The sequence below is a fragment of the Antedon mediterranea genome, chromosome 1 (assembly GCF_964355755.1).
Source record: "Antedon mediterranea chromosome 1, ecAntMedi1.1, whole genome shotgun sequence".
NCBI classification, from domain to species: domain Eukaryota; kingdom Metazoa; phylum Echinodermata; class Crinoidea; order Comatulida; family Antedonidae; genus Antedon; species Antedon mediterranea.
In genome coordinates, this window is record NC_092670.1 from 33,687,509 (window position 1) to 33,714,708 (window position 27,200).

The following is a 27,200-nucleotide window of genomic DNA, read 5'->3' on the forward strand; positions in this document are numbered from 1 at the left end:
ACAGAGCCATGTATGGTATTATCATAGATTTTCACCCACCAGATACATTCTCTCATACAACAAACGCCCTCACAATCAGTGGAGGCTTAACAAGTCAGAATAAATTCCAACTTTTAATTCGCAACGGTTTTTTAAATCTGTGATAATACCATACATGGCTCTGTGGTCTAGTGGTATGATACTCGCCCTGTAAGCGAGAGGTTGCAGGTTTGAATCCAGCCAGAGACATTTTTTCATACAACTAAAAAAAAAAAAATATGGAACTTTCGCCAATGAGCTATGCTTGACGCGATTATGAGATCATGTTCCGAATATGAGCACTGTTTCTATAATTTACAGTATGATTTATATATAATTTACACAGTGCTACGCAACATCATTGATTTATATATATATATATATATATATATATATATATATATATATATATATATATATATATATATATATATATATATATATATATAATCTGTGAGAATGAGAAAAAGTCAATATATATATATATAAATCATACTGTAAATTATAGAAACAGTACTCATTTTCGGAACATGATCTCATAATCGCGTCGAGCATAGCTCATTGGCGAAAGTTCCGTATTTTTCTCTGGCGGGATTCGAACCTGCAACCTCTCGCTTACAGGGCGAGTATCATACCACTAGGCCACAGAGCCATGTATGGTATTATCACAGATTTTCACCCACCAGATACATTCTCTCATACAACAAATGCCCTCACAATCAGTGGAGGCTTAACAAGTCAGAATAAATTCCAACTTTAATTCGCAACGGTTTTTTACATAATATTGTGTATAATATGTAAATCAATGATATGTTGCGTAGCACTGTGTAAATTATATATAAATCATACTGTTCGAATCGAATCGAATCCCGCCAGAGACATTTTTTCATACAACTAAAAAATAAGGAACTTTCGCCAATCATGTTCCAAATATGAGCACTGATTTATGAGATATGATTTATATATAATTTACACAGTGCTACCCAACATCATTGATTTATATATATATATATATATATATATATATATATATATATATATATATATATATATATATATATATATAAATCCAAATGCAAATTACTGAAAAAAATGACAATGCTGTGGGTATCAGTGGCTGGATCTCAATGGAGATACAAAAATAAAAAGCGAAAAGCTAAATCAAAACGATAAAGTAAACAGCCAGAAAAGTTAGCAGAGCATATATATATATATTCATATTGGATGTTTGTGTAAATTTTGCTAGGTTTTTGGTATATATCTTATGTTAATGTTATTGGGCGCACTTGAGTTTTGTATGGCCATGTCTTTGTTTTAATAAACCAGAATAAATACATTAAAAAAAATTGTAATCATGGGTTGTATCAAAATTTGTGAACATCAAGCATAGAAGCAGAGAGTTGGTTTTGATAATACTTAAACATAAATATTGCTATTTGGACCTTTGGAGCTTGTAACTTTACTATTTTAAGTTGTTTAAAGCATATATAAGATGGGGCTCGGAATGGAGTGTATTTATTCTATATCCTATACTTATTAAGTTTGACTAGTAGTTGATTGCCTAAATAATGTTGCAGTATTGTGAATATGAATTATAAAGGGTAAGCAACGTAGGGCCTACATTTAGGAAAAAATGCTTATTAACCTTATCCATTATTCTAATTGTGTTTGATATGTTTTAAAAATATAATTATTTTTCAATTCTCTTCTCTTCTCAATTTATTAGAAGTCAATATGACTCTTTCCTAACTGTAAAAAACATTCCACTTGTTTATGCCACTACAAAATACATAAAGAAGGCAGAAAACATAGGCCCATAGTAGACTACAAGGATCCATAGCATATTGAAACATCCAAGACTGTTTGCTTACATCCTTTCCCCATTAGTAGGAAGCACACAATATCACATTAAAAATTCGAAACTTTTAACACAACAATTAGCAGAAGTCATAATAGAAGAAGATGAAATCTTCAATTCACATGATGTAGTATCCTTGTTCACCAACATCCCAGTTGAAGATTCACTATCTGTCATAAGATCTAGACTTTAAGAAAATAGTGATTAAAAAATAGAACTCAATTAAACATCGATGACACAGTGTATTTAGAATATATAGCCTACCACACAGCTCTATTACAGCAATATAATATGGGGAAATGAATATAAAACAATGTATTAAAGAATTCTATTCTTTAATCCATGATACAACAAACTTAGAAAAAATAAATAAATTACAAAAACGTATAGCTAGAATGATTACAAACTCACCGATGAGAACAGCCTCCAAACCACGATTAACAAGTTTAAAGATGTTAAATATATACGATAAAAATATAATTCAAATTGCAAGCTTTATGTTCAAATATCATCTCCAAGAACTTCCCATTCCTATAAACAACCTGATTGATTTTTAAATCAATTTAAAAATCCTAAAAATGATCGCTTAAAGACATTAAGAAACGCAAATAAGATATATATTCAACACAGTAGACTAGAAATAAATAAAAGATCAATTTTCATTGAAAGACCATCTTACTGGAATAAACTCCAGTCTACTCTAGAACAAAATCACATGACCTCGCTCCCTATGCTAAATTACAATATTAAAAAGATGATATTTGAAACATATTGCTATACGGTAGCTATTAATGCTACTGCACAATATTTTGGTTAATCTCACTTTGTTTGTTTTTCTCTTTCTGTCTTAAAACGTCATTTTTTGTTAATGTAATGCGTCTGTCTATGTTTTATGTTTATGCTTGGGAATACAAAGACAAGCCATTTTGACTTCTGTGTATCTTAACCCATAAACTATGTAAACTGTTGAAAATTGAATAAATGTATGGATATTTTGTTTAATTTAGAATTCCTAGAACAAAAGCTATTGCCACTGGCAGCACCAATTGGATGTAAACCTCGTCTTTGGAAAAGGTATGTTGATGACATCCTAAAAATAATCTAACAATATTAAGTGGATACTTTAACGAAACACATAAATTTATCTGACCCAGCTGTAAACATCAAGTTCACTTATGATAACCAAATACCGTTGCTTGATTCTCTTATTGTCCGGCAACCTAATCAATCTGTAAAACTACTCGTATATAGAAAACCCACTCATACGGACCAATACCTTCATTTTGAGTCTCACCATCCAATACATCAACATAATAGGGATTGCAAAACACTTTTTGACCGTATGAACGCCATCGTTACATAAAAATGAGGATAGATAAACAGAAGAGGGTAACATTAAATAAGCACTTGCCAGATGCGGATATCTTAGTTGGTCATGCAAAATAACAAATAGAATTTAAACAAAAGGAAACATCACAGATACAAAAAAAAGTTTATTTGTCATATCTTATGATGCAGGTCTATCTGAACGAGTTAGTAGAGTGTTTAAAGAGTGTGGCATTAACAACGCCATAAAACTTCATTCTTCACCTCTGCCAAATACATGTCCACTCCAAAGCTCGGATTGATAAGACTAAAGTAGTTAACTGCGTATACGAAATTCCTTGTACAAATTGCGAACACACTTACATAGGTGAAACGAGTCGATGCGTCGGTATAAGATTAAAAGAACACAAAAAAAGAAACGGAAAAGGTAACACAACGGAGAACAAATTACGCTCGCCAAAACTACAGAGAATCGAAAAGAGAATTAGTAAATCAGTCTTAGCAGATCATGCAGCCCACTCCATTCATGTAATAAATTGGATACCTACAGTAGACGCATAAAAGAGGCAATTTGGAGAGAAAGAAGACAAGACACCATCAATTAGAATGACCTGGCCCTATAGGTCTAATTACAGGTAATCATCCTTCTAAAGAATTGTTCGTGAAAGGAACATCGAAAAACCGTCAAGAATATATCGTATCGTATGATAACATAAATTATTTACACTATATTGAGTACATACATTTTTCTATGATTTTAAATAATACTGGAAGCAGAAAAATTGGTCTATAATTAGCGAGTTGGTCTTGCTATAATTTTTGATATTTTAATAACATTTAAAGTTTATTATAAATTAGAGATATTAACTTTAACTGGTGTAACGGAATCATGGCCACTATCCTTCTTAAAATCTACATTTAAAATAATTGTACAAACTTCGGTTACAGGATTTAAAAAGAACGAAATTGGAGATGGAGCAGACATAATTTTAAACTAGATTTGAACTCGTCACTACGAACGAGTTAGGTTATCCGCAGCGCAAACGCCACGTGCACGTCATACGTTAGAATATTGCGCGCAAAAAAACGATTATGCTATTGAAAAAATGTTATTGCGCTCTCTATTTTGCGTCACGTCAAAGTATATACGGTATACACTGTATTCTGTATACGTACTACATACAGTGCAGAATAGGTGAAAATAAAGGACCCAAGTTATTGACGCTTTTGGACATGATGACGTCATCACAATTTAAAAAATGGTAAATTATGCGAAAGATAATTGATTGGCCTAGACAATATAACAAAATGGGGGGAAATGGAATACGGATAAGTGGAGATGCGCTCTATTAAATGTGATGAGCTATGCGAAAGAGACAAAAATCCTATATCTTATATTTGGGTGGCCATACGATGACGTCACAATGTCCGGTTAGCAATATCAATGCATGATTCGAGAAACACAACTCATCTACTTCCAGAATATGTAATTTTAAAAAAGTTCACCACATAGTTTAGAATTTATGACTGGTTAAAAAAAGGTCTAATTTTGACGATTTTTTGAAGTTTTTCATCAAAAACACGCGCAAATTATCCAATTCTACGTGCTCGTGTGACGTGATTTTAAGTCCAAATTGATTGAAAATTTATAAATTTACTAGAAAAGGCTGAAAAAACAAAAATCAAGCAAAAAAAAGATGTTTTTGCGCTACGTGCGCACGCGCGCGTAAAAAAATTGCGCACGCTTGGGAATTTTTGAAATGCGTGCGCGCGTAACTTTTTGTAAAACAAGCTATTTTTAATCCATAGAAAGTTTGCGCATGATATGACTTAAATTTTCACCAAGTTTCAATACAAAATGACTTTTAGTTTTTATTCTATGATCAATCATTGAAATTCACAAAATCGCGCGTAACTTACGCTGCGCGACTCGAAATTTGAAAATAAAAGTTTCTTGCACATCTACAGCTACATATCAATCTTATGAAAAAGTTATACAATCATATGTTGCCCAAAATTAGAGATATGCGACCAACAAAATTCATGGAAAGAAAGAAGAAAATAGAAAAAAAAAGAGAAAAAAAAAAAGATCCTGACAATAACAAGAGGTTATCCGCCAAGTGCGGATAACCAAAAAAATATTTAGAATAGGAAGAAATTGAGTTAGAAATTTGTATACCAATAAAGAAAAATATTTATAGAACCATTCTCGTTCATCGGTAATAACTGCATTATCACATAATACAGTATGGATTTGATCTGAATTTATATTGAAACGACATGCTTTCAATTGTTTTGGATTGTTCAAGTTTAGATGTGTAATGTTTTTTTTGTAGTTCGACAAACTTGTTAAAATAATAATTATTATTATTATATTGATTGTATTCACGCTTATGTTGTGGGCTTCGGGATTGGATATTTTTTTTTGTATAGTTGATGATTGCGTTTACTGCATTTTAAGAAGCTGTATGACATAAATTACTGTTTGATTTTGCCGTTTTTCCAATTATTAGTTGGCTTAGAATGCTTAGAATGAATACTATAATATTTGTTTAAGAACATTTGAAAAACAAATTCATGATTAGAATCATAGATATCAGATATTTTAGTTGGTTAGATTAATATAAAATGAACTGATATCATTGATTTTCAATGACTGACTTGCAGTGAGCTTTTGAAGATGAACAATTGTATCTCTCTGCTGAGAGAATATCTTTTATTTTCATTACAACAGTACAAAAATATAATATGCCGATACATAATATACAAATATACCTACATGCTTCCGGTTGTTATGTTTTTGAAAGTTCCAGTAGATATTTTTTCCAGATTAGGATTGTTTGAGACAAACCTATTAAAAAATATATAAGATATAATTGTTATTTACATTATACAAGCCTATAACACATTTGTTTAGATGTTCCTTGCCCTATTTTTACAACGTTCGAAACGTTTTATAATTTACAAGTGCATCGTTTTAACATTGACGGTGCAATTATTTGGCATTTCCCTGTGTTATTATTTTTACATTTATGGGTATAAAGTGTTGGAGTCTGCATGTACAATGTATTGATGTTTCTTGGCATGTTTATTGTAGTTTCAATTTTCGCGATTGTAACAAGGGCCTTCAAAACAATTGTTTCTTAAATTAAATTACAGTAAAAAGTTAATAATTCACAAATGTTACTTACACTTCAACAGTATAATCTGTAGCCAGTGCAAATGCATTTTCACAGAGCACTTGGATTTCGATGTCAAACTGAATCCGCCTACAACGTTAATATATCTAATTAATATATATATAATTATTCATGGTGTTGTTCAAACTCGATTGGATAGCGACTCTTTAACATTCTCGGCGTGATACGGTGGATCAGCACTAGTCCCTCAATTGTACGCACGCACACCAGAGATAAAATCGATACGCCCTCACAGATTTTTTCATCTTTATCGTTTCAAATTAATCTAATTTTAGTTTATCACCGGACGGTTTATAATTAATGTTCTACAGTATACCTGGTGTGTTTATATACCCTACCACCGCGTATATATGGTAGGAAAGTACAGTAAAGGTATAACACCATCTCTTCTTGGCCATTTGGGATCAGTATAAAGTAACGTGAAATATTTTCAATTATTATCGTTAGTACTAATAAACCATGTAGGCAATGACAAAAACTACAAAATTGATAAACTCAATTTTTAGGAATTATACAGGCCTTAATTGTATGATGTTCCTAACTTAAATTTGTCTCTTTTTTTCCATGCAAACCTTTCAATTACATTGGAACACATTTTTTATTTCAACAAACTTACAATAAATTTAACTGCACATTTACAAAAGTGAAAGGTTCAATGCCAAGTATATGGTTTTCCGATATGTGTCTGAAAAAAAAAAGTTATATCATTTTTATAAGTAGTAGTGGTGGTGTTGGTAGTAGTGGCAGTGGTAGTGGTGGTAGTGGTGATAATGATAGTGGTAGTAGTATTGGTAGTAATGCTAATGGTAGTAGTAATAGTGACAGTAGAGATAAGTGGTGGTAGCAGTGATAGTGGTATGAGCGGTAGTAGCGGTACCAGTATTAGCGGTATAGGCAGTAGCGGCAATGGAAGCAGCAATGGCGGCAGCATTAGCAACAAAAGCAGTAGCATTATCATCAGCAGTATTAGTAGCAGTAGCAGCAGTAGTAGTAGTAGTAGTAGTAGTAGTAGTAGTAGTAGTAGTAGTAATAGTAGTAGTGTAGTAGTAGCAGTAGTAGTAGTAGTAGTAGTAGTAGTAGTAATAATAGTAGAGTAGTAGTAGTAGTAGTAGTAGTAGTAGTAGTAGTAGTAGTAGTAGTAGTAGTAGTAGTAGTAGCAGTAGCAGCAGTAGTAGTAGTAGTAGTAGTAGTATTAGTAGTAGTAGTAATAGTAGTAGTAGTATTAGTAGTAGTAGTAGTAGGAGTAGCAGTAGTAGTAGTACTAGTAGTAGCAGCAGTAGTAGTGTTGGTGGTGTTGGTGGCGGCAGCAGCAGAAGCAACATCATTAGCAGTAGAAAAAACAGCATTAGCAGTAGCAGTATTAGCTATAGTAGTAGTTTGCAGATTTTCGTTATTGTTAAAATACGTTAAAAAAAATGTATTCACTTACAAATGATTTACCAAATTGGAGCCTTTAAATGTAGTATTTTTTAGTATAGATATACTGTTGCGATCTATATTTCTATTCCAACAGCAATACAAAATGAATTATTATAAATAATAATATTGTTCAAATAGCATTGTTATATTCGATATGTGTCAATTTCAATTTTTCCAAATACTTTTTGTCAAAAACCAAAACATTCTCATTTAGTTTCGAGAACGAATGGGTCAACTGCAATAACTATCGAGTAAGAACAATTCTCAAAACCATTATGTTTTATAAAAGCACAAACATGACAGCCAGTTTTGCCTGACATTAATACCAACATTCTTGTCTCTCATTCCTACTATAATATCTATCACAGTAGTTTGTTTATAGAAAACATTATTAACTGACAAATTCCCATCTTCACAACCTTGAAACCCACTATAAAGTATAGGTTCTATACTTTGTTTCGGTTTATTATTTTTGGCACATTTTTATGGCATTTCATACGTATAAACTTGAGCTAACTTCACAGTCTATGAAGACGCCTACTAGTACGGGTTATTATGTCTTCCAGCTCGATATTTGTGCCAAAATAAATTTTTTTAGCTAAAATTGTTATTCTTGAGATGCTGAATCCAAAAAAGTTAGGTGCCATATTTTTCGACCACTCCTTCAGCCGCCATTTTGTATTTCAAAATGGCCGACGTTCCACACTAAACTTGGTCATCCATGGTATCATTGGAAAGGGAAAGTAATACTGATTATTTTATTCCATTACATCCATATGAATAAACGTATAGTTACATAGTTATTGCGAAATAAACAAATCACGTGACCAATAAAGGTCAAAAGGTCAAATTTTTTATTCTGAATACCGTTTACTAATATCTATTCTATTTTACTTTGTTTATTGTCATAATTTTCCAATTATGTAAATAAATTGTTTTTAAATGTTCCTTGTTGTTTTTTCATGCTAATTACTTTCTTATTTACATACAATCTGTCCTATTGGTATATAAGTACTTTAGGCGTTGTTTTCTGTTCTTCTTCTGATGAAAATAGTTTATCGAAACATGTCACATTTTAAGGCAGTTTGCCTATTCATTAAATCGCTATACTCATTTTAACAATGACAAAAGTAGTCTCCTTCGTATTAAGATAAATACGGTTTTTCTTATTGGTTTTACAATTCAATCAAATGTTTGTTTGATTTTCATTCTACTTTGTTATTGTCCATTTATATGTTTTATAGTATATTATATATTATCTTAGTACTAAATAAGTACCGTACGGTACTGGATTACACTTAACTTCAATGTCAAGTTTCCGAGTTATTTAATTTAAATCAAAATAAGTCCGTGAACAAAGGTGAAGTAAACTGTTGTCAAGTCACATCTTTGTTTTGTTTCGTTGGATAGAAATTCTGAATATATTTTATTTTTAGTAGTTTACATTTCTGTTGTTCGTAAAAAGAAAAAAATGCTACGGGTCATGGTATCATTTGCGTAGCGTTCAAAATCATTTGTATTTTTGTCAAAGCGGGTACCACACAATATAAAGCCATCTGTGCACAATGCCAATGTTAATCGGCATGCCTTTACCTTTGAACCTCAGATGAAGTGCAGCAGCAAACAGAATGTTTTCATTTGATATTATTTTATACAGTGAAAAAATCTTAAGAATTAAAAAAAAAAAGTTAAGATCAATTAGTTTTCCTCAAATAAAGTTTACACGAAATAAAGAAAAGTCAGTGTCCTACTGCTGCCTTCACTACCTTTACAAACTACCAATCGATATTGTAAAGAAACGAATTCGGTGTTTTTAACGTCTATAGGTTCCCTTTGATTTTTACGTATGGTTTGTGATTATCGCAATATAAATCCTAACTATACGTTGTTATTATTAAAAGTCACATAGAATAATTAATCAAACTATACTTGTTTGTGGTAACTTAATCAATCAATCAATCAATCAATCAATCAATCGTTCGATTTATATAGCGCCATTCCAACATTCATTGCTCATGGCGCTGTAAAAAAATCAGAAAAGGTGACTTTTGAGTAGTGACAAAGTGACTCAATAATGATGTGTGTTTAATGTTCAAGGGTAACTTTAAGAACTTATCGGAAATAAGTGAAACAAAATCCGCTTTCCAGCAATAATATTCAAATTAGTTTGAGAAAAACGAAATCTTTTAACTACAGACACTTTATAAATATGTACCGTATGTAACGATTTCAGTTATTGAATTCCCTTTTATAAATTTGTATTTTAATTTTTTTACTTTTACTGCATTTCTCAGTTATATTTATCAAAAATGCAGTGGGGTTTTTTTAAAGAGTGAAGTACGACCACACACCGGTAGGAGATGGAATCGGCCTTTCAGTCATCGGTGCGTTTTGAATTATTATTATTATTTTATTGTTCTTGGGCATGATCCTATTATATCCATTGTTGTTAGTATTTGTATTCTTATGAGTATTAGAATATGCCACCGATTTAATTTATATTCAATAAAATTATGTTATCATCTGAAACGGTGGAAGATTATTCGACTACTTATACACAGTATAGATAAGCTGTTTTCTATGCTTCCTTTATGGTCACACAAATATCCAATATATATAATATAAGAATGTGTACATAAATTAATTTAAATAAGCAACAACTTTTTTATCGATTTACTTTATATATATAGGCCTTACAACATGTAACCATGCTATTGGCAGAAAACCATGTTTGAAAAAAACATAGACGCCATGCTGCACTGGATATAGTTATAAATAAAACTACATTAACTAGCAGAATTAAGACAAATCTAAATTACTTTCCAAAGTTACGTTTCTGTTTCTGCTGTAGTAGTTGTATGAACTTGCTCAAATAAAAGGTACTAAAATTAATTACTTTACCTCCAAATCATGTTTGCGTCGCAACTAATTTACCTGCAAAGCAATGGTTGTTTGATCTTGTTTTTCAGATATATTTCAGATAATATTTCAGATAATATTTATTTAGATAATAATGAATGAATATATACAAAATAGAAAAAAGATATTAAAGTGAACATAGATAAAGCAGTAATTGGTAGTCATTATTATCATGGATCCCTTCTAGAAGTTAAAAACTTGTCTCGTAGGGACCCATAACAAAACACATTACTAAAAAAATAAAAATAACCTAGAATATATAATTATATAATTTAGGATAAACAATTACAGTATAATAACATAACTAACATCTTCTTTATAAAAATTATTTAAATTATATTTCAATAGTTTCATGATAATAGTTTTTTACGTGCAATGCGAAAACCGGGCATATCAAGGATCTTGATAGTAAAACTTATCTTATACTAAAGTAGTTTCACACACTGAGATTGTTATTATAACCAGATAAATTTTACCAACATTTGAATGAATAAAAAAAAACGTATTTATCTTTAATACGGAGGAGACCTTTTTTATTGTACATTAAAAAATGTATTTACATAATTGGAAAATTATGACAATAAATAAAAGAAAATCGAATAGATATTATTTAAACTGTATTCAGAATTAAAAAAAAGCTATCCTACGATACCAAACAGTAAATTATTTGAGAAAATTAAAATGTTGACCTTTTGACCTTTTTGGTCACGTGACTTGTTTTATTGTTAAATAACTATGTAACTATGCATTTTTTTATATGGATGTAATGGGATAAAATGATCAGTATTATATTCCCTTTCCGATGATACCATGGATGACAAAGTTCAGTGTGGAGTGTTGGCCATTTTGAAATACAAAATGGCGGCTGAAGGAGTGGTCGAGAAAAGTGGCACCTAACTTTTTTGAATTCAGCAACTCAAGAATAACAAAGTTAGCCAATAAAATCTATTTTGGCACTAATATCGAGCTGGAGCTAGTTTTCCTTACATATGTGACTGTACTATACGTGATGCGCGTACACTTGAGATGATGCATACGATCTGGTAGAATAGTTTCATTCACATGTGTTTGGCTAGTCACTCAAAACCTTTTGATATTCATATTTTATATAGATGCGTTCTGTTACGTTCGCCGACATGGAAAGACATGCGTACGTCTGAATACACATCAGCTTTGTCTACAACATGTATGTACATAGCGAATTGCACAATTCAGTCATAGTGTACCGTATTACGGCAATCATACGCTTACACCCAACTAGATCGGGTTACCCAGAAAGTGTATTTATGTGAAAAGCCACAAAGGTTTGATGGGCTGATTTTGTAGATATATTATAGCTAAGATTCAATAATCAATAATGCTGCCGGGTCCTATCCTGTAAATTTTCCCTGGGGACACCAAATAGGAGGGGTAAAAATGGATTCAATCATGTAAAAAGCGACACGAATAAAAGTTGTTGGACATCGTCCCATATATATATATATACATACAATGTTAAAACAGCAATGACAACAACTTTCACCTAAGTTGCCCCAGACAGTAGCCCAACAATTCCCGTTGGGCCATACAACATTTAATCATGCGAAGAGCCACACGACAAAATCCCTTTTACATTGTAACTATTACCCTTTGGGATAAACGGAAAAACCATTGACATCAACATTATAATGTAAGTTGACCCAGAAAGTATCCCAACAAATTCCGATTCGCCCCTACAAAATGTACTAACTCGAAGAGTCACGTGGCTATTTCATTTTACATTGTAACTATTACCCTAGGCTTTGGGATATACGAACAAACTCACGACAGCAACTTTATCTTGTAAGTTGCTCAAGACAGCAGCCCAAAAATGCTGTTGAAGTATAATGTACTGTATGGCGTTACAATGTTCTACCATATTATTATCATTATGTGCAATTTATTGTAGATAAACATTTGAACAGACGAAGAAATAAAAGTGGGTCGAACCCATAACACACAAGACAACAACAAACATAGGATTGCCATCCAAAAAAATGCCTCGTGCCATGCATACACTGAGTGCCTTTTCACCGAGACTCTGAATTGTTCAATATATAATATATTTGATATATTAAAATGTATGGTTACCTTCCTTTTTGTATCGTCGATATACGTGTAGCCCTACACCAAAATATGGTCTCTGCAGCTAGGTCTATAATGTTCACATATTTTTTGTAAATTGATTCCTTGGCCGGAATCCTTTTTGGTTTTTCATGATTCATCGACAGATTCCATTTCACTTGAAAACGAAATGTTTTGTTAAAATAATTGTCCTTCCTTTTTAGCTTGTTGTGTTATGGAATTTTGTTTGTGTTGTCTTTTTGTTGTCTATAAATGATTGACCTTGAAAGGCCGTTGCGTGTAACAAACTTAACTAACTATAATCTAGATATATAATATTTTTACTCGGGGTACCCGAGTCTAGTACTTACTCATTTTCTCCTCCACCATCTGGACACTATTGAGTAAAAAGTGCGATGTAGTATTGAGCTGGGATTTGGCATGAACATACTACAGGGACATGTCCTCAAAGCTATAGAGCCGGATTTTTAATTTTTTGTTAATTAATTTGTTTAATTAAGAATCCACAATGTGTGACACACACCACAGCGTTATGTAGTTATATGGTTATATGCGGCTTCTTGGCGTAGTGGTTATCACGTTTGCTCAATACGCAGAAGGTACCTGGTTCAAGCCCGGGCTAAACCTTTTTTTTAAACTTTATGGTGAAAAGTACTGTATACGCAATATGATAATTATACACAGTATATCTTATTATTATTTTTTAAAATACTTATTTTGTGTAATCGGTAATTATCACTTTTACACATGTTTATTTTGCTTTGTGCTTATTACCATTTATTTGTAATTTAAATGGATTAAAAAACTTTCTGTAACCCACAATTTCAATGTAAGAGGTTTCGTAGTGTAGTGGTTGTCAAGTCTGCTTAACACGCAGAAGGTCCCGGTTCGAGCCCTGGCGAAACCTATTTTTCTTTAACTTTCTAACTGTATACGTCTGTATACAGCTTCTTTCGCTGTACCCCGAGTATTGCACATTCGTGCTTGTTAGGATTGGTATTATTGCATTGATCCCGTAATAAAGCATCCTTTCATTGGATATAATTAATCAATACCGGCAAATCCCTTCATAATTCGAAGCTTGATGTAATTTGCCCAAGATAAAATGACTAAGCTGTCCGCGTAGTTTATTTACGGCTAAAGTACTAATAAATACAACAAGTTTTGCATGCTCTAACGGGGCCAAAGGATTTGAAAGTAGACCAAATGACCCACCGGTGATCTAAAAGTAAAACCATTTCTAGAACATGATTAGTATTTTAATTTGAAATACGTTTAAGATTAATAACGCATACTATTATATTTAAACTTATTTAATTTACCTTTACAATAAATTGTGTTTATAAAACGCTATTATACGTCTTCCATAGAAAAGATATTTTGCATGGTAAACAATCGAGCAAGAATAGATATCATCTAACTGAAGACCGACGTAGTTGGCGATCCATCATTGCATTTCGAGGAGCCGTCAGACATGTCTAACATGATTATATCGGTATATTTTGTCAAGAAAAGATGTTTACCGTGCCTCATTTATGTGATGTAATGTTCCAAATCCTTAAATCTGGTAAACAATTATTTTAAAATATCCTTTTAATTGGATTCTTATATACTGTATAGGTATAGATGAAATCACCAGAACGTATGTTAAAACGAGAGCTTTCGTTATACTGGATACTCGGCCGTACCCTATATAACTAGTTGAGTTGTTGGTGGGACAATGTTAACTTGTATGACTTAATTCTAATACCTTGTTTGGAAGTACGTACAGAAATTAGTCAACCTTTCGACTAATCGCATTGAGAAACTATTTCATTTTAAGATAGTTTTTTTAAAACGCACCAGTTTACAGCTGTAATTATAGACATGTCAAGGAGAATCCGTATTGATAAAATCATGAATACTGTAAGGTTAATATAATTATAAAGTGTAACTAATTAGATCATTTGGAAGAAAATTGAGAACCAACTAAATACGACCACAATCGTTTATATACGCAGGCATATGGTATTTTTTTTTTTAAGAGAATGTTACCTTCGCTACAGGTTTCAAGAGTGAAAGAATATGGTATAAATGAAATGGAGTTTTTTTGTTATCATGATCAAAATACTATCTCGAAAAGAAGCCATATTATCTTGAAAAGTGTGCATCTTTTCGAGATTTTTAAAACGTCCATGGTTTCAAAAATACAGAATACCTTTTAAAAACAAAAATAAACTAGAGTTTAATTGTCACTTTGACGAAGTATAAGTATATTGCTGTCAATGATATTCGTATATCCCAAAAGATAATAGTTAGGCTACAATGTAAAAGGAATTATGCCATGAGGCTCTTCGCCTGGATTGCCAACGGGCAACGAGCTACTTTTGGGGAAACTTACAGGATAAAGTTGCTGTCAATGGTATTTGTGTGCATCCCAATGTGTAGCAGTTACAATGCAAAAAGAATTAGCCGCGTGGCTCTTGACATAAATAACACCATTTTTGAGTGGTCACTTAGGGCTAATGTCTCGTGCAACTTACAGGATAAAGTTGCTGTCATTGCTGTTTTAACATTGTATACATATGGGAACGATGTCCAACCAATTTTATCCGTATGGCTTTTCATGTGATTAAATCCATTTTTTACCCCTCCTATTTGAGAAAATTTACAGGATAAGACCTGGCAGCAATATTGATTATTGAATCTTAGCTATATATCTACACAATCAGTAATAATTGTATAATTCTACTGCAGACTCTTTCAACTTTACATTTATCTAGTTCCGTTGGATTGTAAATGCTATTAGGTAGTAATAACACCTTTATCATTAGGTTAATAATGGCACAATACCAACATTTTTTTTTTAATGTAGGCATATAAAAATATATTTTCGAAAAACTTGAAAAATCGATTCTTAAATCGATGCTAAACTTACACAGTACTAAGATGTGGAAGGTCATTAAAACATGTCGATACTTCTGTCAACATGTTATTCATTGCATATCTAGGAAATTAAAAAAATAAACATAAATTCCAACAAAATTTCCGATTCTGTCTTTAATTATAGCACAATTTAAGATTTTTTTAAACAATAATTTTTGTTTCAGTAAGGAATAATTAAATGTTTACTAGGCTTACTCTGACTAGTAATCAAAATAATTTTTTAAAAAAGATGATGGTTTTAATACATTACAGTTAGTAGTTGGATGGTATACTATAGTACTTACACTGAAGCAATTGTCTTTGGAAACTTTGGCAGACTTGTTAGTGAGTTATTAGCAAGGTTTCTGTAAACATTAAGTAAATTAAGTGGTAAATTATTCTATTTTCTTTGAAATAAGCGCATACATGTTTGTGTAATGTATGCCACAGTCTATTTTAATAGGAAGTATTTAAATATAATTACTATTACAGCGTGATGGTAATTATGTGAAAGATGTTGCTAACCACTCTAAAATCTTGAACGTAAAATCAGACAAGGTATCATTGTAGGACATTATTCTTTTCCCTATGGATGATGAATGTGTAAGGATGAGCAACAGAAAAACGATGTCAATCAGGGAATTTCACTCTTCAATCCAGTTTGTGAGAGTGTCGTTTTTAGCATTGTTAACAATAATTATGATCTTTCTGTAAATCATATCCTGAGTAATGGACACAGATAACATTGATAAAATAATGTATCATTAATAAATTAGACATATTTAAAGGAGCAAAACAAGATAAAAAAAAACCAAAAAAATGATAATTCATTTTGAAATCTTACATTGAAATAAGATCCTGTAGCTCTAACAAGGCATTGGTGTCGATTTTCTTCAGGTTGTTATCGCTTAAGTAACTAAAAAACAAGTAGTTATGTTATGTTAAAACTACTAGTTTATTTTAAAAAGTGGAGTTGTTGGTGGGGGTTATGATTCTTTGCTACCACCCCAAGGGTCCTGGGTTCAAGTCCCGTTACATGTCAGGATTTTTTCTAAGGACCAAATTACAACTCCACTCCCAAAGACTTGTAATAAGACTTTGTTTATGTAGAGCATCTTGTGTATATGTTTGTCTTGTGACCCTCTGATGGTTCCTAATGATCAGCATTTGCTGGATGGATCACCCTCATTAAATATGGTTAAAAAAAAATTAATTAACAATAAAGTAAAAGCACCAAACATTAGAGAAATACATACCCGTACCCTCTTTTTCCCCAAAGATATGTATGCAATTCTCTCTATACGTTTTTAATTTTGGCTTATATTAAGAAAACAATAAATATAGGCCTAATGTGTTCTATAAGTGTAAGTTCTTGACGGAAGGATGCGCATGCGCAATATTGTATATGGAATTGGGACTACCGTATCCGGGCAATTTCTACCTGAATTATAACCTACACTAACTACATATTGCATCTCACATAACACGTACATAGTTAGGAGGCCAGTGCAAACTTTGTTACCAAATTACATATTTAATATATTACAAAGTTTATATTATTATTACTTTTTATATGTTATTGGTGAATAAGCTGCAGGGGCGGTCGCAAGACTATTTTAAGAGGATTTCCCAAACAGGGCTGTAGACAGGTTGCTGATAATGAAAGTAAACTAGCAAACAAGATTCGAAGACTTTCCGATAACAGATATTCGTCCAACCACAAACCCAGGCCTAGCAAAGACAATCTCAAAAAATCTCTCCAATCGAAAGATAAATCGAATAATACAAGGGCTTAAGCTACATTTGTAGCAATAAGAAGAGTAATGGAGACTTTATGTAAGTAAAAATCGTGAATAAACTATACAAAACCAGCAAACAAGATTCAAAACTTTTACAACTTCAGAAACGCGTCCAACCACCATGAAGCGCCCTCTATCTGTCTTACTGTATTCTAAGGAATGGTGAGATTTTTCTTTTTTAGATTGTCTTTCGCTAGGCCTAGGGTTGTATAAGCAGGTTAGGGCATGGCTTCCAAAAGCAAAGATCAAGGTGCCAGGCCAAAGCCTAGATCACGTAATGCAGGAGGCACAGTTGATAAAACGGTAGTTGATATCGAGGGTGAAGACGAATGTGGTTCATGTGGTGGCCATTTTATGTCTGGTGGCAAATCGGTTTTATGTGGACTTTGTAAGCTATGGTTCCACATAGATTGTCAGAAAATTAATGAAGCCAAATATAAGTGGCTATCCAAAGATGACTCATCCATTTTTTGGTACTGTAGGAGCTGCTCAGTCTCAGTAGGCAATTTCATGGGTCTTATTAATAATGTTAATGAGACACAAAAAACCATGATTAAAACAATTGAAGCAATTAAATCTGAGGTAGAGATCAATAAAGAGGATATTAAAAAGTTATCCCAGTCATCTAGTGTTGTTAATAATGAGGAGGTTAAGACAATAATTGAAAATAGACTTAAGGATGAAAATGAGAGATTGAAAAGAAAATCTAATTTGATGCTATATAGAATAGATGAGTCCAAGAGTAATTACTCAGATAGAAGAAAAAATGATGACCTCAGTAAATTGACAGGTATTTTCGAGGATATTGACCTAGAGGTCGAAATGAGAACATTTTTCCGGGTGGGTAAACACAGAGAAGATGGGTGCCACCCTATAAAGGTAGTTTTCAAGGAGGAATGTATCAAAAGAGATGCCTTTGAAATTGCTATACAAAAAAAGTGCGCAGTCTAGTAAGTAATGATAGACCAATAAAGGAACGTGATGAGTATAATAAACTTAGGGACATATTGAGGGATAGGCAAAGCAAAGGGGAAAAAGACTTGGTAATTAGAAGGGGGAAAATAACTCGGTTTTGTTCCCAAAGCACTACCCAATCGGAAGAGAACACTGCCTAACAATGTAAGTTCTACGCAGTCAGAAGATGTTAATGATTTTTTAATGTGTTTTATACAAATTGTGATTCCCTTCTAAATAAGAAGAATGAGCTTCTGTTGCGTTTATCTTCAGAGAAAGTTGATATCATTGCTTTGACTGAGATTCTACCAAAGAAGTACTTTTTTGAATTGTCTATAGAAGAGTTTCATATCTCTGGTTTTCAGATGTTTTTGCCAAATGAAAAGCTTTCATCTGGTAGAGGAGTTGTTATTTATGTTCGAAATGGGATGTCTGCCACTCCGGTTTTGTTTAAAGATATTTTGTTTGAGGAATCCATGTTTGTAGAGATTAAAGTCAAGGATCGCACTTTTTTAATTGGATGTGTGTATAGAAGTGACGCCGGATCTAGTGTCAATAATTCTGCTTTGTGTTCTCTGTTTAGAAAAGTGGCATCCTTTTCTTGTTCTGATTTTATTATAGTTGGAGATTTCAATTATAGGAGTATTAATTGGGAGCTAGGATATGTGACTGGTGAAGATGGTAAAAATAGTCAGAATTTTTTCGACACCATTATTGACTTATTTTTAACTCAGCATGTACGAGACCCAACCCGTTACAGAATAGGAGAACAGGCCAATGTTCTGGACCTGGTACTTACATCTAATGAGGATTCTATTAGTGAGGTCCTTCAAGCTCCACCATTAGGTAAGAGTGATCATATGGTACTTCAATTTAAAATTCCAGTTAATTTAATCAAAGAAGAGGTGGTAGAGGTCAGAAATTATTTCCATGCTGATTATGATAGGTTTCGTGGTTTTCTTGATGGTGTCGATTGGGACACTGAGTTATTGGATAAGGACGGGTTACACTCGCACGGTTCTTTTGATGAGATCTTATCTAGAGGTATGGAACAGTTTGTTCCAAAGTGTAAGAAACACTTGTCTGGAAATGTTAAGAGACCTTTGTGGTATACTAAGGAGGTTGATAAGTCTATTAAACAGAAGAATAAATGCTGGAAACAGTATATCAAAGCAAAACGGAAAGGGCATGACTGTGCTAGTGTCAAATGGAACACGTTTATTAGAGTAAGGAATGATACTGTCAATTTGATTAGGAGTTCTAAAAGCATCTTCGAAAATAAGATTGCAAATGAGGTTAAAGTCAATGAAAAGTCTTTTTGGCGCTATGTAAATTCTCAGTTAAACACCAGATCTGGTATTCCTACTCTTAGAAATGTTGAAGGTAAACTTGTTGTAGATGACCAAGATAAAGCCGAGTCTTTTAATTCTTTTTTTAGCAGTGTCTTTTGTAAGGAGAACTTATCGAATGTTCCGAATCTTGATAAAAAGATTGAGGCTTCTTTGTCAGATATTGAGTTTAATGTAGAAGATATTCATAAACTGTTGTCTAACTTAGTTATAGATAAGTCAGCTGGCCCTGATGGCTTTCACCCACGGGTTTTGATTGAATTAAAGGATCAAATTGCTTACCCTCTCAGTCTAATATTCACTAGATTATTCATTGATCATAAGGTCCCTCTATCGTGGAAGGAGGCAATTGTAATACCTATATTTAAGAAAGGCAAAAAGGAAGACCCGGCTAACTACAGACCGGCTAGTTTAACGTCGGTCATAGGGAAAATGATGGAAAGGATTATTAGGGATAAACTTGTAATGTATCTTGAGAGTAATGGTCTTTTGTGCAATGAGCAATTTGGATTCAGACAAGGTAGATCATGTGCATTACAACTACTTGAGGTCCTGGAGAGTTGGACTACTAACCTGGATAACCATGATAGCTTTGATTGTGTCTATTTAGACTATAAAAAGGCCTTTGATAGTGTGCCACACCAAAGGCTTCTAGTCAAATTGAAAGGTTTTGGTATTACGGGAAATCTACTAGGATGGTTCTCTAATTATTTGTCAAATAGAACACAACGAGTTAGTGTCAATGGTCAATTGTCATCACAGGCTCCAGTATTAAGTGGAATTCCACAGGGTAGCGTTGTGGGCCCAATCTTATTTTCAATCTTCATTAACGATTTACCTGATGTTGTCGAATCTAGTATACGTTTATTTGCAGACGACACCAAGTTGTATAGAGTGGTCAATAACATTGATGATGCGGATTTATTTCAAAGAGACATTGACAGTGCTTCCCATTGGTCTAATGTTTGGCAATTGCCTTTTAATGACACTAAGTGTAAGGTATTTCATTATGGTCGTGATAATCCCAATTTCTTGTATTCAATGGCTGGTAATTTACTACATGAGGTAAAGCAGGAGAAAGATCTAGGTGTTACCTTTGATCCTAGTTTAATCTTTAATTTGCATGTAGCGGATATTTGTAAAAGAGCTAATAAGAAACTAGGAATGATTTAAAGATCTTTTAAATTCTTGAATAAAGATGGATTTTTGAAGCTGTATAAGTCTATTGTCAGGCCAACGCTTGAATATTGTAACACTGTTTATAGTCCTATTAGAAAACGAGATCAGGATGAAATAGAGAAAGTCCAGCAAAGAGCAACAAGATTGATTCCTAGGTACCGTAATATTCCTTATGAACAACGTTTGAGAATTCTTGGTCTTCCTACCATGAGATATCGAAGGCAGAGAGCAGATATTATCCAAGTTTTTAGGATTGTTAAAGGTTTCGATCGTATTTCGATCAACACATTTTTTGAATTTGATCTAGAATCTCGGACCCGTGGACACCCATATAAACTCAAGTTTAAAAGCTCTCGTCTTAATATTAGGAGGGACACGTTCTCCAGGAGAGTTATTCTCTTATGGAATGCTCTGCCTACGGATGTAGTTTCATGTGCTACGGTGAACTTGTTCAAAGCAAAACTTAACGTCGCATGGTCTAACCACCCGCTGAAGTTTTCACCCTATATAGAATATGATTTTATTGCTAAGAGGGGCTTTTAAGCACTGAGTGCTTCGCCTCGATCCCGTAGACGAAAGTGTACGGGAAACAAGTAAACAAGTAAACACTGAGTTTTTGAGCAACACAGGACCCCTATTGTTGGCATATGGCGAATTGTAAAATGACACCGCTTGGTGACCGCAAATGGCACTCTCGCACGTAAAATTCATGATAAATGTCACATCTAGTTCGCCGAAAATGTCATTCTATAGTGCGCTAGCAAACAAAGGATTGTAGACTATATTATTCCGCTGGTAATAAAACATACGTACGCGATATTTTGTGCGTTCAATGCGAACGTCAAGTCATTGATGAAGGTACTTATGGTACAGTCATACATTCTAATAACTGTAATCGACTAATGCAAATTAATTATTAATTTGTTTAAAAAAAATATGAAGCTGCTGCTATAAATATATTGAGCAAAACATTAACTTGCATTATTTTGAATTAAATGCTATATATATATATATATATAACCAATATTTTCAAATTTCATTTTCAATTATCCACTATAAACTGTACAAGTGTTGCTTAGACCACCCTTCAAAATAAAACGAAGAACATTTGCAGACAGAAGCAAAATTTGCTCTGCTACCGGATAACGTGTTTCAAAGTTCAGGATGTCGATAAATTACTATTTCACCTAATATTTACGGACGTGCGGAAATGAAGATAAATAGGGTACTACACGCGTCGGAAATACAAACTATACGTACAATGATTTGGCCTTAAAATATGGAAAACCCAGACAAAACACAATAATCGATTGGCAATATGCCTAGGGAAACGATATGAATATATTTCATTTGTCGATTTTATTTTACGCAAAGTTCATGTGTGAATGCTTGATCCATTAGAGGGTAATCTGATGGCGCTAGTAACACTAGGAGGGTGAAGTCTGGTAATGTGTAATGATAATTTAACAAGCCAGAGATGAAATAAAATCACGAAAACATTTAGCTGATTGTTGTTGTGTTAGTCGGCGTCAGAAGTTTATCGACCGACATCACATATCTATTTCTCATGTGTAGTAGAGCGTTTTTATTGAATAATTTTGTTCGTAAGTTCATTTTAAGTAAATTGAAAACCAATGGTTTATTCAAATTCAACACTGTAACTAATCCCTCACTATTCAATAATTATATTAATATACTATACTATTATATTGTTGAAAAATGGATTGCGTGATATGAAAATTGATTGACAGTAAAACGTAACAAAGATACGTTTTAGTCTGATTATTAGGTATCCATACAGTGATGAAGCTGAAGTATTTTGTAGCGTTCATTGTAAAGGTAGTTAAAATCGTTGCCATTACTTTTTTTTTACCAATTTTAACAATTAACCTAACAACAAAACATTCAACAATGATAAAATGCCCTGCAACTCTGTAACTACTTTACGATTAAGCATATCAAGGTCCGGGTCCCTCCACACCCCCAACCCTAAATTTTAAAAGAACCCTTTTTTTATTATTTTAATCTTTTTTTAATTATGTGACATATTTGTGTGTATGTTTGGATACACAACGGCAAAAACGCAAGCAAACAGCAATACGATCGTAGCAGAAACACACGCGATGAAAAATAGGATAACATAACATGCTTCAATTCCCGATGAAGTAACTTCCGTTACGGTAATAAATTATGTACATTAATTATTATTATCAATTATTAATGATTTTAAAAAGTTAGAAAAAAAAATATGAAGCTGCTGCTATAAATATTGAGAAAAACGTTTAATTGCATTATTTTTAATTAAATGCTAAATAAGTAAAACAACAATTTAACTGTATATAAAATAATAAATATAACTTTGAAATAATGATGGAAATTTTGCAGAAAGAAGACAATTTTTCTCAACTACCAGTATAAAACTGTTACTACAGGAATGTACGGACGTATACGGAAATGTAGATAAATAGGGTACTACAGTACACGGAAAAACCAAAATTATGATTGGGCCTTAAATTATGGAAAACCTCCGGCAAAACGCAATAATTATGAACAAATTGACTAACCCTATGATTAGTGTTTGTAAGCCTCTTTTTGTACCTTTTATGATAAGGAGAGATACATTTCCCTGCTCTCATGACGCCGCACCACAAGCAACAAGTCAGAAAAAAAATTCATTTTGCGCATGCATTTACAAAAAAATACGTCGACCGCCGTTGTATATTGTGCTAGGTATAGTAGGTCTTTAGTGACTGCTGGTTAAATATTACGGTGCATTCTGAAAATTTACAAATATTCTCTTCCAGACTGGACTTATATAACGTTATATGAATATTGTATACGATGAAATGGGACGTAAATTTTTATTTAGTGGCAGAAACAAAATTTAGTATGAAATTAAGGATGTTGCCCTGGTCACTAGAGCAACAACCCTGGGTCCGCCCCTGAGCTGAAATACATGGAATTAAGTTTTATTTACTTACTTTTTGTTTACTAGATTTATGAAATTCAATCATAATTTAAAATCTAAACTTACAGCACCAGTGTATTTACAGGAATTCCAACTGGCCATTCATTGAGTCTACGGTTCGTACAATTCACTATTCGTGTTCTTTCTGTGCATTCACAAACTGCATTCACTTTAGTATCATTACTACATGCAACCTCAAAACATATAGATGATTCCACCAACAAACAAAACGATAAAAAAGTCAATAAATTATGAGACATCATCTTAAACATTTTTGCAGATAAATGCAAATGTAGACTGCCTCTACGGCAGTTATAGATTGTGAGAAACTTTACAAAGGACAATGCTGTATTATATGACGCAATACAATTCAACCGTTTAAGGTTTTATTTGTGTTTCTTTATATAAAAGTATGTTTTGAAACAATTCATTCACCAATACGAACAATTTCCGGGTTCAATGCATTGGTTGTGTTCTAGTATTATTGGCTGCTCTTTCAATACAAATACAAACAGACGTTAAGACAACAACACAATGTGTGTAACCTCGTGATGTTTTGTCATCTTAACGATCCTAACCATTGATTGTGCCATTATATAATACAATGTAGGACTTGATTTTAGAAAATGAAATGCAAAATAAAAAGAAAGTAAAACAAAATTATTGGTTGGTTTCAAATTCATGGGTTGATTAAATAAGGAAACATAAACAACAAAAGCAAAAGCATGCTATGATTTGTTTGTTTAGCAGAGATGTTAATATTTTAAAGGAATGGATTATGAATTCTGATGACGATCAGTGCTGTCTAAAATAAACAATTAAAAAGAATATATAACTTATTTTAAAAACATGCTTTACCTAAGTATATTGTTTAAAGTGGTATTGTAACAAACTACCCATAACACAAACCATTGTAGTGTCGTACAGTTTATAAATGGGTTATTTAGTAAACACATCCTGGCAACGCCAGACTCATGTAGAATACGCATGCGTGCAGGACACGCTGTTGTACCCAAAAGCAATGGTAAAACGCGAATGGTTGTGGACATGCGTGAGGCAAACAAAGCGATAGGACGCGAGAGGTACTTAACGCCAACGCTAGATGATATAATTTGCAAGCTAACAGGCGCTACCGTGTTTAGCAAAATCGACATGAACAGCGGGTACCAACAACTACTTCTGCATCCTGATTCACGCAACATAAGTACATTCTCTACGCACAAAGGACTGTATCGTTACAAGCGATTATTTTACGGTGTCAACGCTGCGCACGAGATCTTCAATGAAAAAGTAAAAAACATGCTGAGCGGAGTACAGAACCAACTCAACATAAGTGATGACATTATAATTTTTGGTAAAGACACTAAGGAACATGATGAAGCTTTAAATGCTGTATTTGAATGTTTGCGTGATTCTAATGTTACAGTAAACAAAGATAAATATTATTAAGAGGCAAAAATATCATTATCCCCCTTAGCTTAAGACGTAAAGTTGTTGACCTCGCTCACGAAGGGCACCAGGGGATAGTTAAGACAAAGAATTTATTGCGTTCTAAGGTCTGGTTCCCCAAGTTAGACAAACTTAGTGAAATAGTTGTAAAGGAGTGTATGTTGTGCCAGGCTGCAACTCCTCAGTCAGTACGAGCCCCACTCAAAATGTCTGGTTTACCACAAAACAGATGGGAGCAGGTTAGCATAGATTTTGGTCATGTTAACAATGAATATAATTATAATGGTTGTAATCGATGATTACTCACGGTTCCCTGTTGTCGAGCTCCTAACTTCAACTTCAGCAAATGCTGTGATTCCGAAAATTGACATGCTAGGGGTTCCCAAGGTTGTCCGGTCAGATAATGGCCCACCCTTCAACAGTGATGCATTTGATAAATTTTCAAAATATCTTGGTTTCCATCACAGGAAAGTAACTCCATTGTGGCCCGAGGCCAATGGTGAAGTCGACCGCTTTATGCGCACGTTCAAGAAAGTATTATATACCTCTGAACACTGGAAACAAGACATGTACGTCTTTTTAAGAAATTATAGGGCGACCCCACATTGTACAACGGGTGTTTCGCCAGCAATGGCCCTCTTGGGTATGGACCTTAATATTCGATTTCCATCTCTTAAAAGGGAGGAGAGTAGTAACGATGAGTCACTACGACAAACTGACAATCGAAACAAAATTAAAATGAAGTATGATGCTGAAAAAAGGAGATGCATATCAGAATGTAATCTCAACGTAGGTGACACTGTGTTAGTAAAGCAAGAAAGAAAGAACAAATTTACCACACCTTTCTGTAAAACACCTTTAATCATTGTACATAGAAATCATGATCTAATTACAGCTAAACACCCAGATGGTAATAAGATAACCAGAAACTGGTCACATTTTAAAAAGGTGAATCTGCCAAATAGGGCACATGTAAATCCAAAACCGGTTTATAATGATGATACTGTTGTAGTGGGACAAGATCCGATCCCACAACAGACACGCAGATCTTGTAGACAAGCAAGACGGCCTCAAAGGCTAGTTGAGGAATAATGCTATGCATTAGTCCAGAAAGTGAAAGCGTTAAGTTGTTTGTATATAGTAGTTAGCAGTTTGTAAAAAAAAATGTTTAAACAATAACTCTTATTTCAATATCACAGTGTGCATTTTAAATCTAGTAGAAGGGAGATGTAGTGTCGTACAGTTTATAAATGGGTTATTTAGTAAACACATCCTGGCAACGCCAGACTCATGTAGAATACGCATGCGTGCAGGACACGCTGTAGTACCAAACAGCATGTAATAAAAAGATAGAACTGCAATTTATAGTGTCTACCGAATCGTCATTAAAGTCATCGTAAACAATATTACAACCATCTAAAGAATATTAAGCCCAGGCAGCAATAAATGAATTAATATAACGTTAATATATTAGCCGACTCATTCATCAACATTTCATGTAGTTCATGAACATTTGAATCAAAGCACCATTGTCTTTTTTTATGCACCGTTCGCCTGTTAATCAGTTGAAACAACTGGTTTGCACACGATACGCTCGTTTGAGTTCAAACAATAATTATTTCAACCATCCACTTTCCAAACAGCAGTTTTTCGTACCGAAAGTCTTTTCCTGATACGTGTTAAAGGCCAGGTGCGGGCAAAAAAATTCTATTGAGCATACATTCCAATAATTATCGATCTATAGTTTCCCCTATG

The 27,200-nt window shown here is 33.2% G+C and overlaps 2 long non-coding RNA genes across 2 annotated transcripts; both read right to left on the bottom strand.

The window, feature by feature from the left end:
- Positions 1-5,993: 5,993 nt before the first annotated feature.
- LOC140049423 (uncharacterized) lies at positions 5,994-15,810 on the bottom strand. Its single transcript, XR_011845252.1, has 5 exons — positions 15,761-15,810; positions 7,832-7,903; positions 7,019-7,087; positions 6,394-6,471; positions 5,994-6,053 (listed from the first exon to the last, which is right to left on the bottom strand). It is a non-coding gene; the product is annotated as an uncharacterized lncRNA (long non-coding RNA).
- A 244-nt stretch (positions 15,811-16,054) lies between these two features.
- Positions 16,055-24,291, bottom strand: LOC140050379 (uncharacterized). The gene is made up of 3 exons (XR_011845390.1): positions 24,063-24,291; positions 16,592-16,663; positions 16,055-16,112 (listed from the first exon to the last, which is right to left on the bottom strand). It is a non-coding gene; the product is annotated as an uncharacterized lncRNA (long non-coding RNA).
- Between the last annotated feature and the right edge of the window lie 2,909 nt (positions 24,292-27,200).